The sequence below is a fragment of the Triticum aestivum genome, chromosome 5D, assembly GCF_018294505.1.
Source record: "Triticum aestivum cultivar Chinese Spring chromosome 5D, IWGSC CS RefSeq v2.1, whole genome shotgun sequence".
NCBI lineage: Eukaryota > Viridiplantae > Streptophyta > Magnoliopsida > Poales > Poaceae > Triticum > Triticum aestivum.
The window spans coordinates 165,024,446-165,039,508 of NC_057808.1; positions in this window are offsets into that span (position 1 = coordinate 165,024,446).

A 15,063-nucleotide genomic window follows, 5' to 3' on the forward strand; every position below is an offset into this window, starting at 1 on the left:
GTCAGCTTCGCAATTTGGGTACAACAATTTCTTGTGATCCTATAACATGCGCTGCAACTTCAGCCTCTCCTTTTCACTTACGCAGTTTCTCTTTACATCGGCAATGGCCCGACCAAGATCATCAGCGGGCTCATCTAATGCCTCTTCTTCAGCTTCTTCCCGCATTGTTGGCACAGCTTCTCCCCCCATTATTGTACCATCATATTCAGGGAACCCATGGCCAGGATAGCTATCGTCGTCCTCTTCTTCTTCATTGTCTTCCATTAGGACCCCTCCATCTCCGTGCTTGGTCCAAACATTATAGTGGGGCATGAAACCGGACTCAAACAGGTGGACGTGAATGGTTTTTGACTTAGAGTAATTCCGATCATTCTTACAGCCAGCACAAGGACAACACATAAAATCATCCGCGCGCTTGTTTGCCTCAGCCGCAAGCAGAAAAGTACGCATGCCATTAGTGAACTGAGGAGAGCATCGGTCATCGTACATCCATTATCGGCTCATCTTCATTACACAACATCGAAAAGACCAAATTAATACAAGTTCACACATAAAGTTCATACACACTTGTTCTCATAAAACAACATACAAACTCTCGAGCTAAAGCATTTAAATGCAACTACAACTGCGATCAAGAACGCAACTAAGGTAACAATTGACCAACAACATAATGATACCGAGCCTCACTATCAATGGCATATTTTCTAATCTTTCTAATCTTCAAGCGCATTTTCTCCATCTTGATCTTGTGATCATCGACGACATTGGCAACATACAACTCCAGTTTCATCTTTTCTTCTGAAATTCTTTTCAATTTTTCTTTCAAATACTCGTTTTCTTTTTCAACTAAATTTAACCTCTCGACAAGAGGGTCTGTTGGAATTTCCTATTCACATACCTCCTAGATAAAAACATCTATGTCAACTTGATGGGCATAATTTGTCATCAACACGAAATGCAACGAATAGTTATAAAAGAGAATATACCACATCCGAATCATAAACCAGACGAGGGCCGATGGGGACAGGTATCAAAACCATGCCACTATGTATAACAACCAATGTACGGGCAAGAAAATTATACAAGTAACTATATATCTAAATCACATAAACATGATTTTTTATATAAAAAAGATAAGAACAAGAGGCTGCTACGGGACGGTGCAGGCGATCGATGGTGGTTAGGACGGAGACTGGAAGGCACTAAGTAAACCACACCTACATATGCAAACTAAGAGTTATTTTGAGCTCAAATAGCATATAAATCAAATAAACTACCACATATAATTCCTCCCAAACTAAAACCCACAAATCACTATACTTATAGAGCATTGAAAGAGCTAATCTAGCAATGAGAGGTGAAAGGACCAAGTTGCTAACCTTTGTGATCACTTGGATGGATGAGTTCGAGGAAGAAGGGAAGAACAGAGAGGAGAGGAAAGGGGAAGAACAAAGAGCTCGGGCTCGACGAAGGGTTTATATAGGATGGTCTTTAGTCCCGGTTGGTGATACAAACCGGGACTAAAGGTGAGCCTCTAGTCTCGGTTCGTGCCACGAACCGGGAGTAAAGGGGTTGGTGGGGCCCCAGCCTCACACCAGCCTGCCAGCACCTCTTTAGTCTCGGTTCGTGTCATGAACCGGTACTAGATGTTCAACGCGAACCGGGACTAATGAGCCGGTTCGTAAATGAACCGGGACTAATGAGGTGAACATAAGGTCGTTTTTCTACTAGTTGCTCATCCTAGAACTAATGAGGTGAACCGGGACTAATGAGTGCCGCCCGCCTACTATGCTCGAGCAAGGTTTGTTTCGCCTCTGTTGCTCATCGTAGAAGCAATGGGCAAGAAGAATGGACAAGTGCTGAAGTGTTGCATGGTCTCAAGACAAGAACCTTTGACAGGCTACACATGTGTGGAAGACGCTAGATTGATGAGCTGCAGGCAGATCTTTGGTCATTGAGGATGACACCAAATCTAGCTACTGGCCGAACACCCTTCTCCTTACTTTATGGTGCAGAAGCGGTGCTCCCCACGAAACTCACATACGGGTCACCACGAGTGCTTTCTTACGAAGAGGTAGAGCAAGAGAGAAGTTGCGGCAAGATGAACATGTGCTCCTTGAGGAAGATCATCTTCATGAAGCTGTGCGAGCCGCACGCTAACAACATGCTTTGCACCACTATCATACCCGCAAGGTTCATGCCCGAAGCTTTGAGGAAGGTGAACTTGTCCTTCAGCGTGTCCAATCCGCCAAGGGGTCAAACAAGTTGACACCAAAGTGGGAAGGCCCTTATCGGGTAGCACAAGTCACCAGAACTGGCGCAGTCTGTCTGTAGACCGAAGATGGCATCCGTGTGCAAAACTCGTGGAATAGCGAGCATCTTCGCAAGTTCTACCCATGAGGCGCAGTTGCCGGGCCCTGCCCCCAGCAACCCCTTTTGTACAACCTTTATCCTCAAGACTTGTAACCCTTTGTACAAAGCCAGGCACAAACCCTGTGGGTATGTGAATAAAGCTAAGTGTTTCACAATGTTTTATGCATATTTACTTATGTATCAATATGCGTAAATGTTGTGATTACATTTTTGCTTAAATGAAATGGCTAACAAACCGCCAAGGTATCCATACCAGTCTTTTCTCTTCTTTCTTGGTCTCAAAGCCAGAAGGATTCCTAGGTGAGGCCCAACTCATTCCCGGCAAGCCAGATGATGGTGCTGCCGGTGCTCAGCAGGAGTCGGAGCCATCGTCCTCGATCTTGACGCCTCGAGGACCGCCATCGTTGTATTCTCCATCGTCCTCCTTGTCGCTTTCGTTTGAGGAGGCGGTGTCACTATTATTCGAGCTCTCCGCACTATACTCCGTGCGAGCTCCTGAAGCCCCGAAGAACTTCACGAAGAGCGTGTCGGGTTCAATCAACTTGAAGTGTAGTGGATGACCCTACCCCGGATCATGGGCACGGACGAAGGATTTCCATCCACATGAGAAGTACATGATGTAGTTGGTGAAGAACTCAATAGCCACCTAGACGGGGCCGTTGCAACACACAAAGCCACAAGCTGCTCGAACAGTCAATCTCCATCACCCTAGTGAAGGGAAGAGGAAGCCGCAGCCGGCTTCGTGGCTGGTCGCGCAGCTCCACGACAAACTCAAGTGTCATATCCTCCGTATGGCCTTTTGCTGGAGGAAGAGCAGCTGGGGATGAAACGACGAGCGCCCTGCTACGTTCGCCCCGGCCCTAAGCACCGCGTCTTCCATGACCCCGAGCAACAGCCCATCCTCAACCCGCAGCTCTGACCCTTTCCCCCGTTATTTTTGCCCAAATTTATAACAGTAGACAAGTCGGATGACCCAACAGACACGACTCCCTTATACTACCCATGTGCCACGCCCGTGCCCCTGTCTCTCACATTAGCACAGTACATTGGACTCCGCGAGGCTTCCCTTGCTATCTCAAAAATATCTACCTGCCTGGAGAGTTTTTCTGTTTTATAACACACGGTTATATGTTTCGGTCGTGTGTGATGTTTTTTGTTCCCGCTCCCGCCTGCATCCCTCGAAAATATCTACCCGGCTGGAGGGTTTTTCTGTTTGATACCACACGGTTGTTATTTTAGGAACGTGTGTGATGCATTGTTGGTCAATCCCATCATCCAAATTTTCAATAGCCCCGACATTTTACTCCCGCGTAGTAACATTTTCAGTAGCCGCTTCATTTCCTCAAACACCACCTCGTCCCCTCCCCTCCACACACACACCCCCAAAAACTTTGTGCATGCATGTGCGCACGCACACACACACCCCCACCACCACGACCACAACCCCTCCCTCGCTCGAAACCCTAGCAAGGCCACCACCGCCGCAAGGCCTCCACTGTCAACATCTGCCGGATTTCCTGTGCAGCTTACCCACCGATCTCCATACCCTAGCCGCCCTGAGTTTCTTAGACAACGCCTACCGAACGCCCCTTCCCCATATATCCCCATCCCCCACTCTAGAGTGTCATAGCCTAAGCCTGGCTACGCTTCCCGTGGAGCTCGAGGAGTGAGTGGCCCAAAAGAGATTTATTGCGGCCTCTTCGTCCGACGTAGCCGAGGTGGCCGCCGAGGAAGCTAACGACCATTACTGGCCGCAGGCTCTTAATTAGCAGGCAAGAGTATGTTGGTATGTCACGGACGCCGGCTACGACATCGAGGTCATCGACAGCGATGGCCCGACGTGGGCTGTCACAGGTTAAGTGGCCCACCCCCAACCCCTCGGTGTCAAAGGTGGTCAATCTCATCCATGGCCCCATCTCCGATCTCCTCTAGCTCGTTGTTAAGAATTTGCCATCCTATATTGCCATCGAGCCCCTTTTATCATTTCTGAAGGACACGTTCTGTTACGCTGGCTTGGAATCCTCAACTGCCAAATCAGACCTCCTTGACAGCGACCACGAGGAGGGCACCCTCTTCGGCTCTTCCAAGGGGAAAGAGCCAATCTGCAACATCAGGGAGGGCTCCCTATAGCCATGCTCTTCCAAGGGGAAGGAGCCCATCTGCGACAACATAGAGTGCATCTAGAGTCCGTGCTCTTCCCATGGGAAGGAGCCCATCTGTGACAAGTGAGGAAACCCAAGATCTATTTTGCCGTGCCTCTTCACAGGGGGGAACCCATGATTTGTTTTGTCGAGCCCCTTTTGTAGTGTAGTGAGAATATGTCTAGTTTTAGTTTCTATATTTGGTTGTTTACAGTATGCCATGTGTAGCGACCAGACCTCAAACAGTCTGATCTCTGTGCTTCAGTGTCATCCCTGGATCGGTAATGCCGACACACACAGTACTCGAAGGATTTATAACAGAGTAGCAATCACACACTTATTACATCGAATGTCTCAAAGGAGAACTTATTATAATAAATATGGCTAAAGGCCATCTAAAATCGATAACAGCGGAAGGCTTGGAAAATAAAGTGAGTCCATCAACTCCAACGGCATCACTGAGTGAAAGACCAAGACCTAGGGCACCTTACTCGTCGTCTGAATAGTCTGCAACATGAACGTTGCAGCCTGAAACAGGCCAGCACATGGAATATGCTGGCAAGGTAACACAAGAGAGTAATGAACAGAATAAATGCTATCACTACATGCATATTTGGCTGGTCGAGGCTGTATGGTTAAAATGTTTTGCGAAAAGCCAATTTTTCCCTACAACAAAGGAATAAATTTTATTTAACTATCATGGTAGTTGTTAAACATTGAGAAGGTTCCTCCAACTCAATCCCAATTAAGAATCATCATTAAACCCAATAAAATTATATTAAGAGTGTTGAGATCAACATGATAATCGAAGAAATAGATACTCAAGATGTCCATAACCGGGGACACGGCTAACCATGATTAGTTTCTACACTCTACAGAGGTTTGCACACTTTTCCCCACAATACTCGAATACATCCATGGTCGAAGATTCGAGACACAGTCTTTCTGAAGCATTAACTCTCTACTCTGGGTAGACAGTACCACCTACAACCCACTACATCTGGTAGTCTACCTCTTCAAGAGCTTCACGCAACTTACTCAACTATGCTAGAGCCCATAATAGCTTGTGGCTGCACACGGAAGTTTCTAGCATGAATAATCTTATGATCCCTTGGAGCCTGGGTGGCGGGCCGTAGGATGATCACACGGGTCCTCCGGGATATCCTAGGACAACACTGGATTCTCCAGGTGCCCACAAGCAATCCACCCAGATGTGAATTTAAGTTGCCACCTTAATTTGAACCATTAATTAACAAACTCACAACTGTCATGGATACACTCAACCCAATCCACGTCTACGAGCATAGCATAGCAATATAAGCAACGTAGAAGTAACTCCCATAGGTTTCAAAATAAACATGTGAATAGGTACTACCTCATCTACTTCCCAAAGCCCACAATTTAATTAGATGCTAACCATGCAATTGTTTGAGGATTGATCTGATGCAATAAAACTGGGTAGTAAAGAGGTATGATCAAAGTGTTACTTGCCATGCTGATGATCCGCAAAACCTAGAGACTCATAGTAGCACGCTTCGCACTCCAGGAACTCTATCGCAAACAAACAATAACACACATAAGCAATCAAGCAAAGATGCACATTAAAAAGTCAAATAAGAAGATTTAACCAGAAAGTTCAACTTAAGAACTCCGGTTTGCAAAAAGAATCAAATCAAACGAAGCAACGAAACTCAAACTGCGAAAGAAACAAGATCCGTTTACTAATCTGGACTTAGGTCAAATTTTACAGTAGCAAAATCTTGTTCAAGTTGGTTAAACAGAAAGAGGGCTTCGAGTCGAAGATCTAGGCGCTTGAATTGCCTGATTCCGATAAACGAGCGAAAAGTTATACTAGAACGAAGATCGGGTTAGAAATCGCGATCGAAAATAATCACGGAAAAACCCTGGAAAAAGAAAAACTGACGAACAGGCTAACGAACGTTCGCTGTCTACGGTTAACGGATGAAAACCATTCGTTAAAACGAACGTACGAATGGGCGTTCGCTAAATAAATAAACCGACGAAAACAAAACCAATCTAAAAAACGAGATCTAGCGTTTCGAAAGAAAACCGGCGGCGGCGGCTACCTCCGGCGAGGCGGCGGCGGGACGGCGGTGCGGCGGCGGTGCTGCTCCGGCGGGTCGGCGAGGTGGCGGCAGCGCTGGCGGCGGCGAGACGGGACGGCGGCTAGCGGCGGCGGCGACACGGGCGGCGGCGACGCTGGCGGCGGCGGCGGGAGAGGTGCTAGGGTTTGGGGCGACTTGGGTTGGGGCGGCTCGGCTCCTCAGGCTTTAAAGGCCCGGCCGGGTCAGTGTCCCAGGCGGACACGGCCCAGTTAGGTCGGTTGTCCTTTAAAAAAAATTCCGCGTAGAAAAACTAAGAAAAGAAATACTAAACGGACTCCAAAAAACCTGAAATAAATTTGCCCCGTCCTCTAAAACTCTACCGGACAAGGTGAACATTTATTTGGGCCTCTAATGCAATTTTGAAAAACGCATATTTTACCTAATTAAAATAAAACAGCGATAAAAACTCCGAATAAAATCTTATTTGATTTTAATATTAAATCTCCAATATTTCTTTACTTTGGGGAAGTCATTTTATACCCTCTCTTTTATTTTCATAAAAGAAATATTCGAAGATAAAATAACTAAAATCAAACGATCCTCTTTCCAAAATTTGAGAAAACTCAAATATGAAAATAACGAAATCCCCAACTCTCTCCGTGGGTCCTTGAGTTGTGTAGAATTTCTAGGATCAAGCCAAAATGCAATAAAATATGATATGCAATGATGATCTAATGTATAACATTCCAAATTGAAAATTTGGGATGTTACAAACCTACCCCCCTAAGATGAATCTCGCCCTCGAGATTCGGGTTGGCTAGAAAATAGGTCAGGGTGATCTTTCCATAGCTCTTCCTCTCGTTCCCAGGTGGCTTCATCCTCGGTATGGTGGCTCCACTGAACTTTGTAGAACTTGATAACCTTACTGCGTGTGACTCAGCTGGCAAACTCAAGAATCTTGACTGGTTTCTCCTCGTAGGTCAAGTCGGTATCCAACTGAATCGCTTCCAGTGGCACTGTATCTCTCAGAGGAATATCAGCCATCTCTGCGTGGCACTTCTTCAACTAAGAAACGTGGAACACATCGTGAACTCCTGACAATCCTTCGGGCAATTCCAACTTGTAAGTAGCTTCTCCCATACGTTCCAAAACCTTGTATGGTCCCACAAAACGTGGTGCTAACTTCCCCTTAACTCCAAAACGCTTCACTCCTCGAAGTGGTGATACACGAAGATACACTCTGTCTCCGACTTCGTAAACTGTCTCCTTGCGTTTAGAGTTCGCATAGCTCTTCTGCCTGGACTGGGCTACCTTGAGTCTATCGCGTATCAACTTAACCTTCTCTTCAGACTCTTTAATCAAATCTGGTCCAAACAACTGGCGATCTCCAACTTCATCCCACAACAATGGTGTCCTGCACCTCCTTCCGTACAATGCTTCGAAAGGGGCCATCTTCAAACTGGCTTGATAGCTGTTATTGTAAGAGAACTCTGCATATGGCAAATTGTTGTCCCAACTAGATCCATAGTCTAGTGCACAAGCTCTCAACATGTCCTCCAGAATCGGATTGACTCTCTCAGTTTGTCCATCTGTCTGCGGGTGAAAGGCTGTACTCTAGCCTGGTTCCCAAAGTCTCATGCAACTGATTCCAAAACTTTGAGGTAAACTGGGTTCCTCTGTCTGATACAATGGTCCTCAGAACTCCATGTGGACATACGATCCTGGTCACATATATCTTTGCCAACTTAGCACTGGTGTAAGTGGTCTTAACTTGGATGAAATGAGCTACCTTCGTCAAACGATCTACTACAACCCGTATCGAGTCATAGCCTGAACGAGTCACGGGCAATCCCGTGATAAAATCCATGCCTAGTTTATCCCACTTCCATTCGGGTATCGGCAATGGCTGTAACAATCCCGCTGGCTTCTGATGTTCTGCCTTCACTCTCTGACATACATCACAAACTTCTACATACTCCGCAATATCCTTCTTCATTCCGGTCCACCAGAAACTATCCTTCAAATCCAGATACATCTTGGTATTTCCTGGGTGAATCGAATACGGAGAATCACGGGCCTCTTGCAGAATCAACTTCCTGATCTCCGGATCATTAGGCACATATACGCGGTCCTCAAACCATAAGGCATCGTGCTCATCCTCACGAAATCCCTTAGCTTTTCCTTTGCTCATCCTCTCTTTTATCTCGGCAATCTCCTTGTCCGTCTTCTGAGCTTCCCTGATCTTATCCATCAAAGTAGACCGAATCTCCAATGTTGCTACATAACCTCTCAGAACTATTTCCAAACATAGCTCACGAAGATCCTCGGCTAACTCCTTGGGTAATTCTCCGGTCATGAGTGTATTGACATGACTTTTGCGGCTCAACGCATCGGCTACTACGTTAGCCTTTCCGGGATGATAATGCAACTTCATATCATAATCCTTAATAAGCTCCAACCATCTCCTCTGCCTGAGATTAAACTCTTTCTGCGTGAAGATATACTTCAAACTCTTGTGATCCGTGTACACCTCACAATGGTTTCCGATGAGAAAATGTCTCCATGTCTTCAACGCATGCACTACGGCTGCTAACTCCAAATCATGGGTAGCATAATTCAACTCATGGGGTTTAAGCTGTCGTGAGGCATATGAAACAACTCTTCCCTCCTACATAAGCACTGCTCCAAGTCCTCGACGAGAAGCGTCGCAATACACCTGGTAATCCTTGCGTTGATCTAGAAGAATCAACACTGGAGCTATAACCAAACGTTTCTTCAACTCCTGAAAACTGGCCTCACATTCCTCAGTCCATTTGAACTTGGTGTCCTTTTTCAACAACTCCGTCATGGGCTTTGCAATCTTCGAGAAATTCTCAATGAACCTCCGGTAGTATCCTGCGAGTCCAAGAAAACTCCGGATCTCTCCAACTGACGTGGGCGCTTCCCAATTTGTCACAGTGACAACCTTGGTAGGGTCTACTGCTATTCCTTCTCTGGATATCACATGTCCGAGGAATCCAACTTCCTTCAACCAAAACTCACACTTGCTGAACTTGGCATATAACTGGTGTTCTCTGAGCTTCCCAAGTACCAGACGCAAATGCTCCTTATGCTCCTCTTCATTCTTCGAGTAGACTAGAATATCATCAATGAACACCACGACGAACTTATCCGAAAACTCCATAAACACCTTGTTCATCATGTTCATAAAATAGGCAGGTACATTAGTCAGTCCAAATGACATAACGGTATACTCATATAGCCCGTGCCTTGTGGTAAAAGCTGTCTTAGGTATATCCTGCTCTCGAATCTTCAGCTGGTGGTACCCTAATCGCAGATCGATCTTGGAAAACACCTTAGCTCCTTGCAGCTGGTCAAACAAATCATTAATCATTGGCAGTGGATACTTGTTCTTGATCATCACCTCATTCAATCCTCGATAATCACCAACCATCCTCAACGATCCATCCTTCTTCTCCACTAGAAGCACTGGGGATCCCCAAGGTGACGAGCTTGGGCGAATATAGCCTTTATCCAGTAACTCCTTAATCTGCTTCTTAATTTCCTCTAAATCCTTAGCGGGCATCCTGTACAGTCTCTTAGATATTGGCCCTATGCCTGGCAAAAGCTCGATCAAAAACTCAATGTCTCTATCCGGTGGCATGCCTGGCAACTCTTCTGGAAATGCATCCAGGAAATCCTTCACCACTGGTACTTCCTCCTGTACAACTCCTGATAAGGAATTCACTTGAGTCCTATTCGGCACATGCCGGGATACATACTTGATCCTTCTTCCTTCTGGGGTGGTAAGCAAAATCGACTTACTGGCATAGTCAATGTTCCCTCCATACTTTGATAACCAATCCATGCCTAATATCACATCCAGTCCTTGTGACTCCAAAACTATTAAGTCTGAGGGAAATAGGTAGTTACCAATCCTTAATGGTAACCACTCACACCATAGGCTAGCCATGTACTCTGCTCCTGGTGAGGTTACTAACATGGGTGACCTAAGGGCTTGGGTTGGCAGTTTGAACTTATCCACAAATCCCCATGATATGTATGAATGCGATGCACCAGTATCAAAAAGAACGATTGCAGTAAATGACTTAACCATAAACTTACCTATTACTGCATCGGGTTGCGCTTCAACCTCCTCCATGCTAACGTGGTTCACTTGTCCCCTATTGAAAGGGTTGGGGTTCTTCCCAAAGCTTCCATTTCCATTCCCATTCTTTGCTTCACAACACTCCGTGGCATAATGTCCATTCTTCCGGCACTTGAAACAAGTAATGTGACTTAGATCCTTCTTGGCGGGCGTTGCTGTGTTGGAACGGTTTTGTCCGGTGCTTCCTCAACTACCATTCCCATTCTTGGGGCCACTATGGTTGTGCGACAACCCTCCATTGTGATTGTGACCTCCATGGTTATGCTGAAGGGGTCCTCCCGAGTTCGGGGTAAAACGAGGTCTCTATAGAGCTCCAGAATTCTACTTCCCTTGTCCATACTTCCTCTTGCGGTTGTCAATCTGCTGCTACTTCCCTTCAATCATGAGAGCTCTATCTACCAACTCCTGGTAGTTATTAAAATTTGCCACCATCAACTGCATGCTCATCTCATCATTCAGTCCTTCCAGAAATTTCTCCTGTTTTGCAGCATCCGTAGCGACGTCATCTAGGGCATAACGTGCTAGCTTACTAAAGTCATCCACACACTGGCCAACCGTGCGTCCTCCTTGGCGTAAGTTGCGAAACTCGTGCTTCTTCATGGCCATAGCTCCTGTTGATACATGGGCAGTGCGAAAAGCCTGCTGAAACTGGTCCCATGTAATAGTGTTGATGGGGTAAGTGGCTATGAAATTCTCCCACCATGATGCTGCGGGTCCATCAAGTTGATGTGCGGCCAAACACACTCTCTCCACATCTGTGCATCCTGCAGTGGTCAACTCCCTTCCAATCTTGTAGAGCCAATCATCTGCAACTATTGGCTCGGTGCTACTGGAGAACACCGGTGGATTCAGCCTTAGAAAACGGGCTAAGTGATCAACAGGTGGTGGTGGTGGTGGGTTGTTGTTGTTGTTCCCCTGATTCTGATTCTGGACTAGTATCTGCATCAATGCATTATGCTGCTGGATCAACTGAGTGAGCTCCGGCGGGAAAGCAAATCCATTGTCGTGTCTCGGAGGCATCTGCTGGTTTTAGAAAAGGTGAGAAAACAGAATAGAATGAGGTCTAGGGGGAAAAACACTACCCATATGCACACGAGACAAACACAATCATATCACACCAATCAATTCAAACAAGGGCATACAATCGGTCTAACTATCGTTACAAAAGTGCTCGTACTATACTATATACATGGGGGAATACTACTACTGATATGGTGGTCGACTAGAAAAATTGATCGGTGGAAGACTCCATAATATCTGCTCCAGCTTCATCAACAAAGTCATCATCGCTATCGTCAGGGTCCGAGTCGGTGTCGTCGATGATGATGTAGTTCTCCGGGCAAGTGGAATCGTCGTCTTCTCCTCCTGGCGCGGGGTCTCCCATGAATACTCCCAGCTTCCTTGTCAGGTCGTCATTCTTCTCCACTAGTACGACGGTTTCCTCCTCATAATCGTTGCGAGTAGCCTTGAGTTCTTCCTCCAGCTCCGTGATCCTGGTCATTGCCTTCTTCAGATCTATCATGCCTGCGCACATCTAGTTCTCCTGGCGATGAATGTGCTGGTTTAACTCCTGGATGAAAGCTGCAATTGATCTATCCTTCCTGGTGCTGATCATCCCCCATTGCTCATCTCGGCGCCCACAAATCTGGTAAATAGTATCCTTGAGATCCTTGTGGTAAACTTCTCCAATGGATCCCATGGTGATGTGGGCTGCCATGCTCTTGCCTAGACTCCAGGTGGGTGCGTCAAAGGAAAACTCTATGGGCTCAGTAACTAGTGTGAATGTCCTTCCTGGAACTTCAACTTGAATCATCCAGTGCTCCTCTTCTGGTAAAGTGGCATTGTAAGTCCCGGTGAAGCTTGGTATTCCGATGTTCAGGTACCTAGTGACTTCCTTCAAAGGAGAACTTATTACAATAAATATGGCTTAAGGCCATCTAAAATCTATAACAGCGGAAGGCTTGGAAAATAAAGTGAGTCCATCAACTCCAACGGCATCACTGAGTGAAAGACCACGACCTAGGGCACCTTACTCATCGTCTGAAAAGTCTGCAACATGAACGTTGCAGCCCGAAACGGGTCAGCACATGGAATATGCTGGCAAGGTAACACAAGAGAGTAATGAACAGAATAAATGCTATCACTACATGCATATTTGGCTGGTGGAGGCTGTATGGTTAAAATGTTTTGCGAAAAGCCAATTTTTTCCTACAACAAAGGAATAAATTTTATTTAACTATCATGGTAGTTGTTAAACATTGAGAAGGTTCCTCCAACTCAATCCCAATTAAGCATCATCATTAAACCCAATAAAATTATATTAAGAGTGTTGAGATCAACATGATAATCCAAGAACTAGATACTCAAGATGTCCATAACTGGGGACACGGCTAACCATGATTAGTTTATACACTCTACAAAGGTTGCGCACTTTTCCCCACAAGACTCAAATACATCCATGGTCGGAGATTTGAGACACAGTCTTTCTGAAGCATTAACTCTCTGCTCTGGGTAGACAGTACCACCTACAACCCACTACATCTGGTAGTCTACCTCTTCAAGAGCTTCACGCAACTTACTCAACTATGCTAGAGCCCATAATAGCTTGTGGCTGCACACGGAAGTTTCTAGCATGAATAATCTTATGATCCCTTTGAGCCTGGGTGGCGGGCCGTAGGATGATCACACGGGTCCTCCGGGATATCCTAGGACAACACTGGATTCTCCAGGTGCCCACAAGCAATCCACCCAGATGTGAATTTAAGTTGCCACCTTAAGTTGAACCATTAATTAACAAACTCACAAATGTCATGGATACACTCAACCCAATCCACGTCTACGAGCATAGCATAGCAATATAAGCAACATAGAAGTAACTCCCATAGGTTTGAAAATAAACATGTGAATAGGTACTACCTCATCTACTTCCCAAAACCCACAATTTAATCAGATTATAACCATGCAATTGTTTGAGGATTGATCTAATGCAATAAAACTAGGTAGTAAAGAGGTATGATCAAAGTGTTACTTGCCTTGCTGGTGATCCGCAAAACCTAGAGACTCGTAGTAGCACGCTTCGCACTCCGGGAACTCTATTGCAAACAAACAATAACACACATAAGCAATCAAGAAAAAATGCACAGGTAAAACTCAAATAGGAAGATTTAACCATAAAGTTCAACTTAAGAACTCCGGTTTGCAAAAAGAATCAAATCAAACGAAGCAACGAAACTCAAACTGCGAAAGAAACAAGATCCGTTTACTAATCTGGACTTCGAGACGAAGATCTAGGTGCTTGAATCGCCCGATTCCGTTAAACGAGCGAAAAGTTATACTAGAACGAAGATCGGGTCAGAAATTGCGATCGAAAATAATCGTGCAAAAACCCTGGAAAAAGAAAAACTGACGAACAGGCTAACAAATGAATGTTCGCTGTCTGCGGTTAACGGATGAAAACCGTTTGTCACATCCCTAGTTCTGGTATGACCTAGGCTAGCCTTCTTGTGAGCATCATGTTTAAATTCAATTTAAAATTGAAATGGGGATTTGTGAAACCCTCAGAAATAATTTCTGGAAATGACCCACATAAAAATTGCTCCAAAAAGGGCCAAGAAAATATTCATGTTACTCTCTGATAATATTGGATAGAGATAAAAATCAAACCAATATTTTCAGGAGCTCATAAGTATTTATTTTGGCCATTTGGAATTAATGCATAATTATTTGCTTTGGATATATATTTGCTATATATATAATATATGTCCAAAAATTCTTTTAATTGGTGAGGAGTTTTGGAGCAATCCAACTAGTTCCTACAAAAATTGACAGAAGTAAATAAAATGATTTAGTGTTTAAAACTATATCAAAACAAATTACAGAAAACAAAAATAGAAAGAAAGGAAGAAAACCCACCTGCACTTACCTCACTGTGCAGCCTGGCCTGGCCCAGCGGCCCAGCAGGCCTGCCCAGCCAGCTGGTCGTGCCAGTCATCCCCTTCCTCGCGCCAGGAGGACAGGGGCACGCGCTCGGTGCGCGCGGCCACGCGTCCGGCCACCTCCTGCTTCTCCCCCTCGTCGCCTGGAACACCCGCGCGACGCCACGCGCCGCCCTGCACCTCTGTCGCTCTCCCCCGTGCCCATTCCATCTTCCCCTTCGCTCTCTCTCTCGCGGCCGAATGCGCCCGTCGCCATCGTCCACAGCCACCGTGGCCTCGGCCACTGCCGCACCTCCCCGACACGCTCCACAGCTCCGCCGTGACCCCCTCTCCCTCCTCACCGAGCCAAGCAACCCGGGCGAGCTCCGCTTCGTCCTCGG